Raw genomic sequence first — 15,990 nt, forward strand, 5'->3', positions numbered from 1 at the left:
TATGCTTAATTCTATTTAAATAATTATTTATACGTTAATTCTTTGTTTCTTAACTAAACTTATACCTACCCATGAACACAATATTATTTTTATTTATGTATGTATTACTTTATACCTATTATTATTATCTATTCATTTTTATAACAAAGTATAAACAATAAGTTTTTATTAAAATCACTTAAGCTACCTACAAATATGTCAGTCTTAAGGTGCAGTTCGTTAATAATCCTTATTGCTCGGGTCACAGCCGATTTGGCGAGTAAGTTAGTTCTGGCTGTTGGTACTAGCAGCAATGGTGGACGCCGTCGTCTCCAAACGTACCGATCCGGAACACTCAGACTCATTTGCTGCAGAACTCCCGGATTACACAATATTCCCCTCAGTACTTTTACTAGGTACAAGTGTAAACTCGCGACGTACTCTAAGTTCGTTGTACCCGACCATCCCTAATACAAATAAGGTAGGGTACATTTAAGGGTAAAATGGATATACCCCATATAATTTGTAGTACAAGTGCCTCGTAAACTTGTTTTGCACACGTTCCAGCATGACGTTGTACTTAGCCTCGTGCGGGGCCCATATGACAGCACTGTGCTCCAGGTGACTCCTAACCAGTGCGTCATACAACACCTTAATTGCCGCAACGTTAGAAAACCCTTGAGATTGTCTTAACACTAAACCCAGATTCCTATAGGCCTTTTTACATATTTTGACAATATGTTCCCGAAAGTGTAACTTCGGTGTAACAATCACCCCTAGATCCCTTACCTGCGAGACTCGTTGTAATGGTGCGGCTTCTATCTTGTACTCGTAGCATATTGGCGTCCATGCGCGAGTGAATGACATAACTGAGCACTTGGATACATTAAAGTAGAGTTTATTATTAAAACTCCACTCCACCAAACTGTTAATGTCATCCTGCAATCGTTCGCAGTCAGAAGTACTTTTAACCTCAAGCAGCAATTTAAGGTCATCTGCAAATAGTAAACATGCCCCGTGTCTAACAACCTTCGGTAGGTCGTTTACCATTATAATAAATTCAAGAGGCCCTAAATTGCTGCCTTGACTTACGCCGGACCTCGTAAAATACGGTTCTGATTCGCACCCATTGACGTCTACATACTGCTGTCGATCCTTCATGTAGCTGACAAAGAATCGCAACAGGTGTGGAGTACATCTGACCGCTGCCAGCTTCCTTAAAAGTATGTCGTTATCAACCTTATCGAATGCCTTCTGGAAGTCGAAGTATGCCGCGTCCACCTGAACACCTGCATCCACAGCTGGCACGACCTGCCCCATGAAGTTTAGTAAGTTTGTAGCAGTGCTGCGCTCCGGCCGGAATCCATGTTGTGAGGCTGACAGCTGCACCTTAACTTGCCTTTGTATGCAGCGTTGAAGGGCAGACACAAACACTTTGGCCGCTGTTGACAGTACTGCTACTGGCCTATAATTCGTGACATCTGGACCTAACTTACCTTTAGATACGGGAATAACACGCGTGGTCTTCCACCTCGCAGGAAAGATCTCCTTTTCTAAACAGTTGTTAAAAATATATTGAAGCGGTTCTGCTAGTACCCTGCCACAATCTCGGAACAGAAATTCTGGTATTCCGTCGGGGCCAGATGATCGTTTCGCTTTAAGATTCATGAGAGCTTCCCGTACCTCTTTGATACCTAAAGTCCCTATATGAACACGCGCACTAGTCGCGCCCGCCTCCGCCGCCGCCGCCTGCGCATCTAATCTAGGTCTGTCTTTTGTATAAACCGACTCAAAAAATTCTGCAAAATGTTTTGCACATTCATAGTCACTCAGATGTTGACCATCCTTTATGATACTCTGCCTATTAATTCTATTTCTCTTTGTCCTGATGTATTGCCAAAACGATTTGGGATCTTTTGAAAATTGATTTTGAATTTTGTGCTTGTGTTCATTGTGAGCTATTTCTATTGCTTTTTTAATATGGGCTCTATACTTCGAAAATTCTGAGTAATCGCTAGCTAACTTTGTTTTTTTGTATTTCTTATGAATCTGAGCCTTAATTCTTAAATCACGAATTATGTCGGAAGAGTACCATTCTGGGTATATAAATCTGGAATTAACCCGATTTGGTTTTTTTCTAGGTACACACAAGTCTAATATACTGTACAGAGTATCATATAAGAAATTCAACACCTCATCCACATCTTGCAAATCATACATTAAACTCCAGTCTGTTGCCATTAACGTACTATATAACATTTGATAATCTGCCTTAAAAAAGTTCCACTGCGGTCTATCGCTTGTACGAACACTATCGACGTTGGTGGCGGGACACGCGGGCGCGCGGGCGAGACGCACACTCAGGCTGCCTGTCCACCGGAGCGGAGCGAGGCAGCGGAGCGGAGAAACGGAGTAATGCGGAGCGGAGTTGCGTACTGTGTCTGTCCACCGGAGAGGAGCGAGGCTGCGGAGCAGAGCGAGAAAGTAATGCGGAGCGGAGTTGCCACTGTGTTTTTCAATATGCGGAGCTAGGCCGCGAGTACGCGACGAGTCATTTCGAGCTCCCGGCGGCGGGCGATTGGTTTAGTTCTACGCGAAATGTCAGTGACAGCAGACATGTTATCGAAAAAGTTAATACGTTATTACCTTACATTGCTTGAGGAAGAAGAGTTGGAGTCAGAAGAAACCGAATTACTTACCGTATACTATTTGAACAATTCTATAAGGAAACATAGATTTTGGTTAAGAAATCATATCAAACATCGTTCAGAACACAGTGAATATTTTACTTTTTTCCAAACTGCTGATGAAGAAACTTTCGAAAAATCTTATAGAGTTTTAAGATGTACTTTTCATGAACTTCACTCCCTGATTGAACCATATATTCGGAAACAAGACACAAATTACAGAAATTCAATCAGTAGCTGTGAAAGATTAGCAGTGTGTTTAAAGTAAGTACACATTTTGAAATCAAAGTAACTTTTATTTTTGCATACAGTCGATGCCATGTTATATTAATTTAAAAATCATAATCTGTCTCAAAGTTGTCCGCATTTTCATTGGGTCCTGTTTGCTCTGCTGCAGATGTTTCAATATCCTGGGTTGTTTGAATTTGTGAAGCGCTAGGAGTATTAATACTAGTGTTAATATCATTTAGAGCACTAGGAGTATCGATATCGATACTAGTATTGATATTATCTGTTGTAGGTGTTGATGAGGCTGTAGAATAACCATAATTATTCGGAGAATGCCAACTATGTTGAAGATTACTTTCTTCAGCTGATATTACCGCATTAAAGCAGGTTTTTTTAATTTGTAGTTGTAAATAATACGGCAGCTTTTTCGCCGATGCAGCCAAATTTAAAAAAAATAAGTCTATTTCATCGTACTTATCACTAGCTGACATCATGTTTTTAACTTCTATCCGTTCTTGTTCCAACAGTTCGCGGCGTTTTTGATTTTTTTTCAAAAGATCTAGAATTTCATCGTTCTTTCTTTTTTTGGATGTGGATGGGAGAGGCCCAGAAGCTGTTGAATCATTAGGAACATCGACAGAAGGAAGATTATTTGAATTTGATGGCAACAAATTGCATGATTCCCGTGAACTCTCATCAATGGTATTTGGCGGATTTGAAGTTTCGCTTACTGAGTCATCCAAGGGCGCAAAATTTGATGACCGGTCTCTGTTACACATGTAAGGCAATAAGAATGACATGGCTTTCTGATATTTTCATTCTTTTCGTTGTTTTCTAGCCTGTCCACTCCTTGTTGCATTTTGTCTTTTTAAGGCATCTCGATGATTATCTCTCAGTTGTTTCCATCGCGACTTGGCAGTTTTAACTGAAACAATCAACAAACACAAAAAATTATTCCATGGTCTATTTATAAAAAAATATTACTTTTATTTTTCAGGTATTTAGCAACCGGCCACTCATTTACAACGATGGGAGAAAATTTTAGAATTGGATTAAAAAGTGTATCAAGAATTATTGATGAGGTTTGTGATGCTTTATGGAATGTATTGCAACCTCTTGTCATGCCGCAACCAACAGAAAACGACTGGAAAGAAATAGCAAAAGATTTTGATGAACTATGGCAATTTAAAAATTGTACAGGTGCTCTTGATGGCAAGCACGTATATATCAAGGCTCCCTCGAAAACCGGGTCCTCGTTTTTCAACTACAAAAAGAGATTTTCTGTAGTATTGATGTGTTTAGCTGATGCCAGAAGGAAAATCAGAATGGTTGATGTGGGATCTATGGGAAGATTTTCTGATGCAGGAATTTTTGATAACAGCATTTTCGGAAAGAGTCTAAAAGAGAAGAGATTGAATTTACCTGAGCCGGTACCATTGTATCAAGGTGGTGCAAAAATGCCGTTCGTATTTATAGGAGACGAAGCTTTTCCATTAATGGAAAATTTTATGAGGCCATACCCACGTGATGGACTAAACGCAGAAAGAAAAATATTTAATTACCGATTATCAAGAGCACGTCGCATTGTTGAGGCAACTTTCGGTGTATTGACGAGAAAGTGGTACGTGTATCATAAAGATTTCGAATGCAAAATAGAAACAGTTGACAAGGTAATAAAAGCAACATGTGTTTTGCACAATTATTTAATTCAAAGACAACCTGATTATATAAACAATATTGAAAATAACATGGAGCAAACATTATTATCAGTTGGTGATATTACACAAACACAACATTCTATTAATGATGGTTTTCAAGTTCGCGAAATGTATTGTTCATACTTCAATAATCAGGGGAAGGTTCCATGGCAAGATACTCGAATTTTGAAAAGAATCTATAGTCAGTGATGTGTGACAGATTTGGATAGTTTGGCCAGCCGCGGACATTATTTAGGTATTATTTTGTTAAATAAAAAAAAGATATCAATATGTACCTACTAGAGGGTATTATAGAATAAAGATACATAATATTATTTACCATCCGATATGTTTGTTTCAATTACTATTTGGTCCCACGCAGCATCTTTTGTTTCGTTGCATTTGTAAAATTCTGAAGATGTGTTCCAAATGCACGGAAACTTTTTCACACTTTCAATAAGTTTTTCATCCATTGTGTTCACTGCGTCGGTCACATACGCACTGGTCGGACTACGGCGGCACACTGCGGGCGCAACTGGCGCCCGCGCCTGCACTCGCTTCCCCGCTCCGTTTGTCTGCTCCGCTGCCTTGCATCCCCGCTCCGCTTACCGGTTTTGTATGAATTTTTAAACTAGTTCGCAACTCCCTGTCCACTAAAGAGGAGCGGAGATTTTGTGCAGTCCTATTGGTTAATATTTCTCCGTTTCTCCGCTCCGCTGCCTCGCTCCGCTCCGGTGGACAGGCAGCCTCACCGCGAGCGGCGGGTGGTGCGGGTCCACCGGCACGAGCGCGTCGTCCGCCGCCTCCACCGATATGCTACCACTAAACCCTGCACTCAAAACCAAATCCAACTGCCTACCCAAGCAATTAGTAACTGTGTTACTCTGACTGAATTCACAATATGATACAAAACATTCATAATAGGTAATAACATTTAAATTACAAGAATATAAATTAAAATCACCAATTACAATTATTTCCTTATATCTATCACTTAATTTTTCTATTAAACTAAATAAAGTCATGTACTCATTCTCCGAACTACCCGGAGGAATATAAACAGCACAACAAACAAACAAAAATAAAAACCGATTATTTAAATGCACTGTCGCGCAAACCATTTCAAATGTGTTCGTCGATAAGTCCGGCACGCACACTTGTCTAAGCTCGAAACGGTGCGTGGCCACGAGAAGCGCGCCGCCTTGCTTTCTTCCATCCGCTCGGTCGCAACGTAGTATGTTATATCCTTGCGGGACAATTTCCGCGTCTTGAATGGATGTATTGCATCCTGATTCGGTGATAACATACAGATCGGAATTAAACGATAGTATGTTATTTCTGAATTGTTCTAATTTAGTTCTTAAGCCTCCTGTGTTTTGATAAAAAATTTCTAACTTATTATTGTTTGTTGACATTATTTTTGGGTGATCTACGAAACCAAATCCACTCACAAAATTCCGCATGCACAGGCCATATTTCTGCATTATACAGACCATCATACATTTCTTCCGGTACACCAATTACAAATGATGAATAATCCCTCTCTATTTTGTGTTTTATTTTCTCCACCTTCAACGTCATATCTGCAGCACATACCTTTTTTACATGTTCCGTAATAGCTTCCACGGTAGTGTCCGGATGCAAACGCCATACATGTAGATATTTATTTCTCTGAGTCGCAATTATAGCCTTCAACTCCGTGTTATTACCAACTTTGACATCTTTAGATAAACGTCTAGGTTTCTTCTTTTTTACATTAGTCCAGCCATCTTCCTCTTCCTGTACAATTTGGTCTTCTTTAGTTGGTAACTGTTCAATAACATTTACTTGTTCTGGTTGAATAGCAGTTTTCGTGGCCCCACGTTTGTTTACATTTTGCGTTGCGGTCGCGGTGGTATGTTGCCTATTGGCATTTATTTTAGTTTTGCTGGTTTTAATATTTTGCTTAACAGTGTCTGAATAAGTACAAGGGATCTTCTCTGGTATCTCATTCGGTAACTCCTGTACATCCTGTGGTTGACTATGCTGTGGCATTTTAAAACTGACTTTTTCTTCCAGGTACATTATCATACAATTATTTAAATCGGACAAACAGAAGAGGCAAGGAGACGCGCTTCGAATCATATCGGCTGACAATAAATATGTACCGTCGATGCAATCAGATTACTATACATTGTGTTAATTAGTTCTCGATTGTAAAATAGGGATGACGACAATTTTTTTTGCAGTTTTTTGTAAAACTTTTTGTATAATAATGTATACGTATTTTTTAATTTGTCCCGCAAACATAAATTGACCAAATTACAGTGAATGAAACTTACGCGTGACGGCACGATTGTGTATAAATTTTACCATATCATTACGACACAAGCCCCCTCTCCCAAACTTTAAAACAGTTAATCTTTGTCAATTCTAGTTTTTCTGAAAAAGGAAAAAATACGTGTCTAATACTTTTCAATTATCTAACTGAAAGACTAATGAGATTTTTTCTTTTTATACCTAGTCGACATCCCTATTGGGGCTTCTGTATCACGAAGCTCGAGCGACGCGACGGCGCGAGAGCGAGTGACACAGAAGCCCCAATTTTACCCTACTTACAGGTCCACCAGGCCATTCATTGCCAGTATGTATTCCCCTATTTCCTTTTGTGATGTGGTATATTTTTCTGAAATAGTACTTAAAAAATCCTGTAAGCGGAGAATGACTGTATTGTATATCAGCCTCATATTTTATTTTGGTGTTCTCATAATTTGTTTTAATAAGATTACATTTGTTTATATTTCTCAAATTATTATTGAAATGGTTTTTATTTTTGTTTTTTCTTTAATAGTTTTTTTTTTAATTTTTATATATTTCTTTAACTTGCTTTTGCTACATTTTATTTGTGTTATGTGTGACATTAATGTTAAACTGTTATCACAAGTTAAATCAATAATTTCATTTTGTTTACAACTGTTTTTGTCATTGCTACCCAAAAGTGAGTTGGCAGACGGAGCCGAACCAACCAGTTTATCAAACAAAGCATGTGTGTGCTCTGTCTGAGTCCTCTGGCTGGCTGTGTCCAACGCCTGGATGGTGTCCTGAGCGACATTCAGTCTACTCTTCAGTTCAACGTTGTGCCTGAGGGTTAAATCAAATTCATCGCTGCACTGGTCAAACCTATCAACTAATAGCTTAAGTTTGTCCCTTTCTTCGGTGACATTTACTAACTGACAATGAAGCTCTGCCATCTCACCTATTATTATTCAAAATTTGTAGTACTTCCTTCTCATTGTCATCTTGTTCTCTTTGCAACTCCTCACACAAATTCTTATATTTATTTAATTCTTGCAAAGTAAGTTGGAGTTTTGATTCCTCCATGCGAGCTGCGCCTCTCGTGGTCATCACCCTGTCCATTTCAAATAATAAAAGGGACAAGTACCAACCAAGAAGGAGGCTATTGTAAGATTCTATGAGGATATGCAACGAGGGAGTGCAAGTGTACTAGTAATTGAGGTGGCAAAACGTACCTTGACACAAATAATGCTCGAACTATGATGATAAAAGTAATATTAAACACTTACACACAACTTTATGATCAGTCGCGCGCGGGCAGGCGTACGGTACGCACATATTCTTATGGCGATTAGTGTCAGTTAAAAGTTTTTAAAGTACCCGCATTTAGTCACCAAATGCGGATACTTTAAAAACTTTGCTATGGAGGAGAATAATAGTGATGATGAAAATTTAAATGAACTAAGTGGAAAGAGTGATGATGACATTATTTAAAAGTGTGAGAGAGTGTTGAAAAGTATCTCAGAATCTGAAGATAAAAATAGGTATGAGGGCCAAGAACCTGGAAGATCGAAACGAATACGTGAGAAAAGTTGTGAAGATGGTTTCATTACTGTCATCAGAAGAAAACCGAAGCGTTTGATAAGAAGTGAGTCTACAATTAGTAAAAATTATAACTGTAGCCCCCAGATAGAACAGGATTTAGAAGAGAAGTATGATGTAAGCGTGACATCCTTGCAAAACTTACCAAAATAAATGGCAATGGCTAGATTGTTGAAATCAGAAAATATAAATAATATATTGAATATCATTTACAAAAACCCCTTTAAGATTATCATAAGATTTGGAAAAAAAGAAGACGCAGATATACTCATACATAATCAAAAGTTTCAAGATCTTGGTTTTAAATGTTCATCGACCTTAGAAACATTATCATATAGAATAATAAAAGGTTTAGACCTGGACATTTCGGAAAGTGTAATTTTAGAAAATCTTAAGTGAAAACGAAATATTAGCTATTAAGAGACTAAGGCGATACGATTTCGAAGGAAAATGGGTAGACAGTGAGTCGGTGCGTATTTGCTTCAAAGGATCTACTTATCCTGCATATGTGTACGCATATGACTGTAGGTTTAAAATAGAACCCTTTGTCTTCTTAGTGTCCCAATGTTCTGGATGCTGGAAATTCGGTCACTTCATCAAGTTCTGCCCAACTAAGAAAATTCTATGCCCTAAGTGTGGAGGAAATCATGCTAATTGTGAAACACTGGATTTTGTCTGCCTCAATTGTAAAGGACCCCATATAACTATTGATAAATCATGTCCAATGTATGTGAAGGAAAAGAAAATACAAGAAATAATGTCTCAAAAGAATATCACGTACGGTAAAGCTACAGACATATTATTAGTTCAAATGACAAACCAGAACAAAGAGAAAGGAAGAATTACAAGTTTACAACATAATTTAAGTAACTCAAAAGAAGATTTAACTGTGGATACACCCATTATTAACAACAGTGACAATAATAACAGCAAGGAGAACGTGCAGGCTATGGAATCTGAAGAAATAAATGACGAAGTTCGTTGTAATCAAAATAGAATAAGAAGCCCAATTATAGGTTCATTTCCTCAAAAAGCTTGGAAAATAAATAGCTACAAGAATGATAAAAGAAATATGAACAACAATAAGGTATCAGTTCAAGATCAGACTGCATATGACTTGGAAAAAGAAGCCCTACACGCCGAACCTGAACCCGAAGTTGAGAAAAATTACAGGAAAAGTTTATTATACAAGCTTTGGGCTTTTGAGAAGAAAGTTATTTTGATAATTAAGTTTCTATTTGAAGAGGTTAAGAATTTTATAAGTAAGTTGTTAAGTGGAGGAAGTTGGTTGGTTAATATTTTTGATGTAAGCAATGGATAATTCTAAATTATTTTGTATTAATATTGTACAATGGAACTCTCAAAGTCTTAAACCTAAACTAGTGGCTTTTGACACACTTTTAACACAGCTAAAGATACATGTTTTTTGAATTTTCATTATTAGTGAATCATAGTTAGATCCCGAATGTAACCTAAATATAAGCAATTATAACGTATTTAGAAAAAAACTAGAATTGACTCCTATGGTGGGGTAGCTATCTTAACCCAGGCCAGATTGTGTCCAATTCGGGTACGAAATTTTGGTATAGAAGCTTTACACGTAAAATTATTCAATTGTAATTTTCTTGAAAATATTATAAGTGTATATTGCCCATCATCTGTTCGTACAGAACAAGGAGATTGAGACGAACTATTTTCATTATTTACAGCTAAAACCATAATTACTAGAGATTTTAATGCTCACTACACCAATTGGTCCAAAAAATGAGATCAAAGAGGATGTCAAATACTAGAGTCAGTTTTAGATTGTAATTTTATGTCTTTAAATGATGGTAGCTATACTCGAATTAAATTAGTGAACAATAATTTACAGAAGTCCTCTCCAGACATAACCTTTGCTTCTTTAGATCTAGCAACCCAATTTTCTTGGAATGTACTCAATGAATCCCTGGGTAGTGACCACTTAGTTATTAAATATTGTATGAATTATAGGGATTACCCAGCAATTGTTAAAAAACGTAACTTTAAGAAAGCCAATTGGCTAGCCTATCGAGATTCGTTAATATACCCTTTAATAATATACCCGAAGACATATCAGAGGTACAGGACAGGTACAATTACTTTATAACTCAAATTGAAAAGTCGATTGAGACATTTATACCATACATCACACTTTCTTCTAATCCGGAGGGTAAATTCAAGCCTAAACATTATTGGGATTCCGATCAATTCCGATAAAGCAGTGGCGGAAAGGAGACTAGCATTAACTCAATTTAAAAAGAATCCCACCCCTCAAAACTATGACATTTTACAAAACAAATAAAAAATGCAGATGTACTTATAAGGAAGGCCAAATTAGAAAGTTTTAAAAGATTTTGTTCAAACATAGATGAAACCGTCTCCGCTTCAGAAATGTGGAATCGCATGAGATGATTTAAAGGTTACAATAAGGGTTAATCTTATCCGATAGAAGAACAGCAGGAGGATCTGCTGTGTTCTCTGGTACCGGACACGGTACCGGAAAGAACGCCAACTTTTGTATCAATCAATCATTTGCTAGAATCAAAGTTAACCTTTCAAGAGCTGATAAATAACTTAAAAAAGAAGGATACAGCACCTGGATACGATGGCATTACATATTCTATGTTATATCATCTTCCGAACGAGGCAAAGCAATATTTACTTGATATATTTAATTTTATTTTAATATCATCTTCAGTTCCGAAACCGTGGCGCAATATTTACATAATACCAATACCTAAACCTACACGAGATCCTGGAGCTGTACCTAGGCTTAGACCAATCTCATAACTCTCTCCAAACCTTTCACAGTATGTTAGGAAAATGTTTAGAGTGGTATTATGAACATAATAAAATCATTTCTAAATTAACAACTGGTTTTAGGAAATCCCAATCATGTTTGGACTGTTTGGTGCGATTGGTAACTATGATACAAATAGGATTTGCTGAAAATATACCAACCGTAGCCTGTTTTTTGGATGTGGAAGATGCATACAATAATGTGTCGGTTACCCAAATAACTAAGATTTTTGACGACTTAAAATTTGGCAAATCTACTTTTGGAATTATCTATCAGTACTTTTGGATTTTTTTGATTGAGCGTAATTTAATCATTAAAAAAGATGATAGTGGAAAGTTAAATATAAGAATTACTAGTAAGGGCTTGGCCCAAGGACACCCAATATCACCTCTAATATTCAATATTGTACTCGTAACTAGTAAAATTTGTCATGTCTCACAAAACATTTATGTGGCTCAATACGCCGATGACTTTGTTTTTTATACAACTAATAGGAACCTACAAATTTGTCAACAGAATTTACAATGTGCTTTAAATGTTATGAGTCACCTTTTGGGTGAACTTGGATTAAAATTATCAGCCAACAAATCAACTATATGTATATTTAGCAGAGGGTTGTAAAAGGCTTACAGTACAAATTAAGGTAGAAGAACATTTGTTGGCTTATTCTAGTTGCGTTAAATATTTAGGTCTTTGGCAAGACAAGTCCTTATTATGGAGTAAACATGTCAATGAAACGGTCGAAAAATGTACAAAATATTTAAATATTTTCAAGGTTATAGCAGGTAGGTCTTGGGGGCTTCATCCGATTCATTTAAGAAGGCTATATATATCTTTAATAAGAAGCAGGTTGGATTTTGGGAGTTTTATTTATGACAATTGTGCTAAAAGTACCGTATCTAAATATGATAGACTCCAAAATCAAGCATTACGCATAATAGGTGGCTTTATAAAAATCACTCCAATCCATACGATGGAATGTGATCTTTGTATCCCACCGTTAGAAGTAAGAAGGAAATATTTAGCTTTAAAATATTGTTTACGAATTCACTCTATTCGCGGGAAAACAATATATCTTCAACCTTATTAAATAATTTATATAGCTTAACTTCTAATCGCTTTTGGCAAAAAAAGAAAAACACCATTATTGGCTATATGCCATGAAAAAACTAAAGAATATAACATCAGTTCATCTTATCCTTTAGAAATGTTTAAATTAGATATTTGGGTTAGCTACTTAGATGTTGAGAAATAAATTGTATTTACATTGCAATCTGTAACTAAATCCAAAAGAACCTATAATACAGATTATTTGAAAAGGGAAGGATTTATACAATAATTATCATGATTATAGCATGGCATAGGCTGTATACTGACGGATCTAAATCTAACAATTGCTTAGGAGCTGCTTTTTATGATCCAATTAAAAATGAAAAGAATCACGTTAAGATAACTCAGCCTGTGTCTATAATGAAAAATAACTGGATTAACATTAATAGGTACTATATGTCACTAAGTTGTAAGCTGCGGTTATTCAGATATCTACAAATTAGAGCGCTTCATATATTCTATAAAAATGAACACAGTTCATGAAATAATTGATAGTCTGGACACTTATGGGCCAAATGAATTCTACTGTTGTCCTCCAGACAAATGTATACAGCTACTGGGGAATAACCAAACTTTTAACGTGTTACATTTAAATATTCGTAGTATTAATAAAAATCTAGATAGTGCCTTAGTACTATTAACCACGTTAAAAATCAGATGTAATGTACTTGTTTTCTCAGAATACTGGCTAAATAAAATTGCCACTGTTCCCAACATTCAAGGATACTCCACCTACTATTCTACTAATAATATTAACCAAAACGATGGAGTTATAATATATGTCAGTTCAGAAATAACACACAACGTCACCGAACCACATATTGAGGACGCAAATTGCCTTATCTGTAAACTTTCTTCTTTTGGTTCTGATACTGCCATTATCGCAATATACAGGTCTCCTTCCTTTCGCCAAGCTGGTAACTTCCTAAATAGCCTTAACGTCGTCTTAGCCACTTTGTCAAAATTTAAAACGGTCCTCTTGATGGGTGACATCAACATTAATATTTCTCCAAACAGCAAAGATCCTCACTACAACGAATACACCAATATAATGGCAACTTATGGTCTATTGCCAGCTTACACTTATCCGACTCGAGAGGACAGATGTATAGACCACGCTATGATCAATGTTAACAGAGAAATAGTCTCATTCATAATAAATAGCTATATCACTAATCATATGCCAGTACTAGTGTGCTTAAAGCATATTATTATAACAACATCACAAACAATTAATAAAATTAAAACTAAAGTCAACCACAATAAAATATTACAAGAAATATCTAATACTGATTTAAGTCAAGTCTTGCTTAGTACTTATTCCAATATGGCCACAGATTTATTGATAAATAATATTTCTACCATTATAAGCAATAATACAGTAACCTGTACAATTCCATCTAAGCTGAGAATCATCAAACCCTGGATCACTCCAGGGTTACTACGATGTATAAGGAATAGGGACAACATGTGCAAAAAACATAAAAATACTCCTGATGACTATACCTTAAAACTAACCTATTTTCGATACCGCAACTTCTGCAATAAACTCTTAAATCGCCTTAAGCGTAATTATGAAAAAAATAAATTGATTAAAGCTAAACATAATATAAAATCAACTTGGAAAGTAATAAATAACATAATATTAAATAAACCTAAGTCACCATCTAAACCCACTGAACTCTTATCTGTCTCTTGTAATGATCCGATATCCTCTATAAACTTAATAAATGGTTTCTTTGCTCAAATAGGACAAAGTTTAGCAGTCAAGCACACTGGGACTTACACAGACCATCTTCCGTATGACCGGGTTGACACACAACCAAATTCCTTAGCTCATTTCCGCCTGACAACAGTGAGATTGAGAGAATAATAATGAACCTGCGTACCGACTCAGCACCAGGCTGGGACGGTATCTCTACTAGACTGTTAAAAAATTGTAGGGAATCCTTGGTGCCTCTCATTACGCATATATGCGCTCTCTTGTCTTTCATCGTCTTCTTGTCTCTCATCTCTTGCGCAGGGAGTTTTTCCTAGGGCTTTGAAGAAGGCTTTGGTGACCCCAATACACAAGAGCGGGGACAGAGCATGCATCAACAATTATAGGCCTATATCAGTTCTTCCGGCAGTGTCAAAAATTCTAGAAAAAGTAATCAACAATCGTCTAGTAGACTACCTAGAATCACAACATATCTTATCGCCCAATCAATACGGGTTCCGTAGGGGGAAATCTTGCGAAGATGCTGTTTCTTCTCTTGTAGACGACGCCGTTAGGACACTAGACAGTAAATCAAAATTGCTATTTTTTTAGACCTATCTAAAGCCTTTGATACTGTCTCTGTCCCTCTCCTTCCGTCTAAGCTGGAAAGGGTGGGAATTAGGGGCCCTGCACTCTCTCTTTTTGAGAGTTACCTCTCTGAGCGGACACAGTGTGTAAAAATTGATTCTATCTTTAGCGACGAACACAGTCTATCGTACGGAGTTCCTCAGGGCTCAATATTAGGACCTACTTTATTCCTACTGTATGTCAACAACCTGTGCAATCTATCTCTTCCGCATTGCAAGGTATATACTTACGCGGATGACACGGCTCTTCTCGTGTATGGCCGGAACTGGCTGGAAGTACACGAACGAGCAGAAAAGGCGCTCCAAATAGTTTTGTCCTGGCTTTCTGCTAATGTTCTGACATTAAATGTCGAGAAAACAACTTACGTGACTTTCTCCCTACAGCCCTCCCAACCTGGTGACCTTTTCTCTATCACAGCTCACTCATGCAGTGGGCAGCACAAACCATGCCAATGCCCCCCACTGACGAGAAAGAAAGAAGTCAAATATCTGGGAATCATAATTGATGGGCAGATATCGTGGAAAGGCCAACTGAAGACCTTAACTGGTAGGGTGAGAAAACTCACGGCAGTTTTTAAGAACTTGCGTCATTGTGCAGATTCTGGGACATTACGCATGGTATACTTTTCACTATGTCAGTCCATACTGACCTTTGGCATTACGGTATGGGGTGGAGCACATAAAACTAATTTCCTAGAGCTGGAAAGAGCGCAAAGAGCTGTTCTCAAGGTCATGACTTTCAAGCACTTTAGATTCAGCACTACACAATTAAATGCAGACTGCCAAGTACTGACTAAATCCTAAATACTATTCTGCGCAAACATCAAACCCTTAATTTCACCCCAGACACTAGGGCCTAACGGCGGCGTAATGCCAGAGTATGCCCTGTGGATTTGTGTAGGACCAGTGTGGCTGAAAGACACTTTCACATTGTCGGAAGTAGACTATATAATATCGGGAATCAACACTGCAAAATTTATTCGAGTAGCAAATATGAGTGTAAAAAGAAACTAATAAAGTGGCTTATGGATCTCACCTATGATGAGATAGAAGAGTTACTTAAAACCAACATATAATTGCATATTCGGACATCCTATACATACATATGCGAGCATACACACACTCACACACACGCACGCACACTAACACACACACACACACACCATTCACACGCTCACATGCACACGCAGGCAGGCAGGCTTAATATCTACATTTTTCTTTTGATGTAATAAAAAAGTTAAAGCTA

At 37.1% G+C, this 15,990-nt stretch overlaps 1 pseudogene; it reads right to left on the reverse strand.

Moving 5' to 3' along the window:
* Positions 1–2,892: 2,892 nt before the first annotated feature.
* On the reverse strand, positions 2,893–5,151 carry LOC113506874 (annotated as a pseudogene).
* Between the last annotated feature and the right edge of the window lie 10,839 nt (positions 5,152–15,990).

Source organism: Trichoplusia ni, assembly GCF_003590095.1.
Source record: "Trichoplusia ni isolate ovarian cell line Hi5 chromosome 28 unlocalized genomic scaffold, tn1 tig00004209_group27, whole genome shotgun sequence".
NCBI lineage: Eukaryota > Metazoa > Arthropoda > Insecta > Lepidoptera > Noctuidae > Trichoplusia > Trichoplusia ni.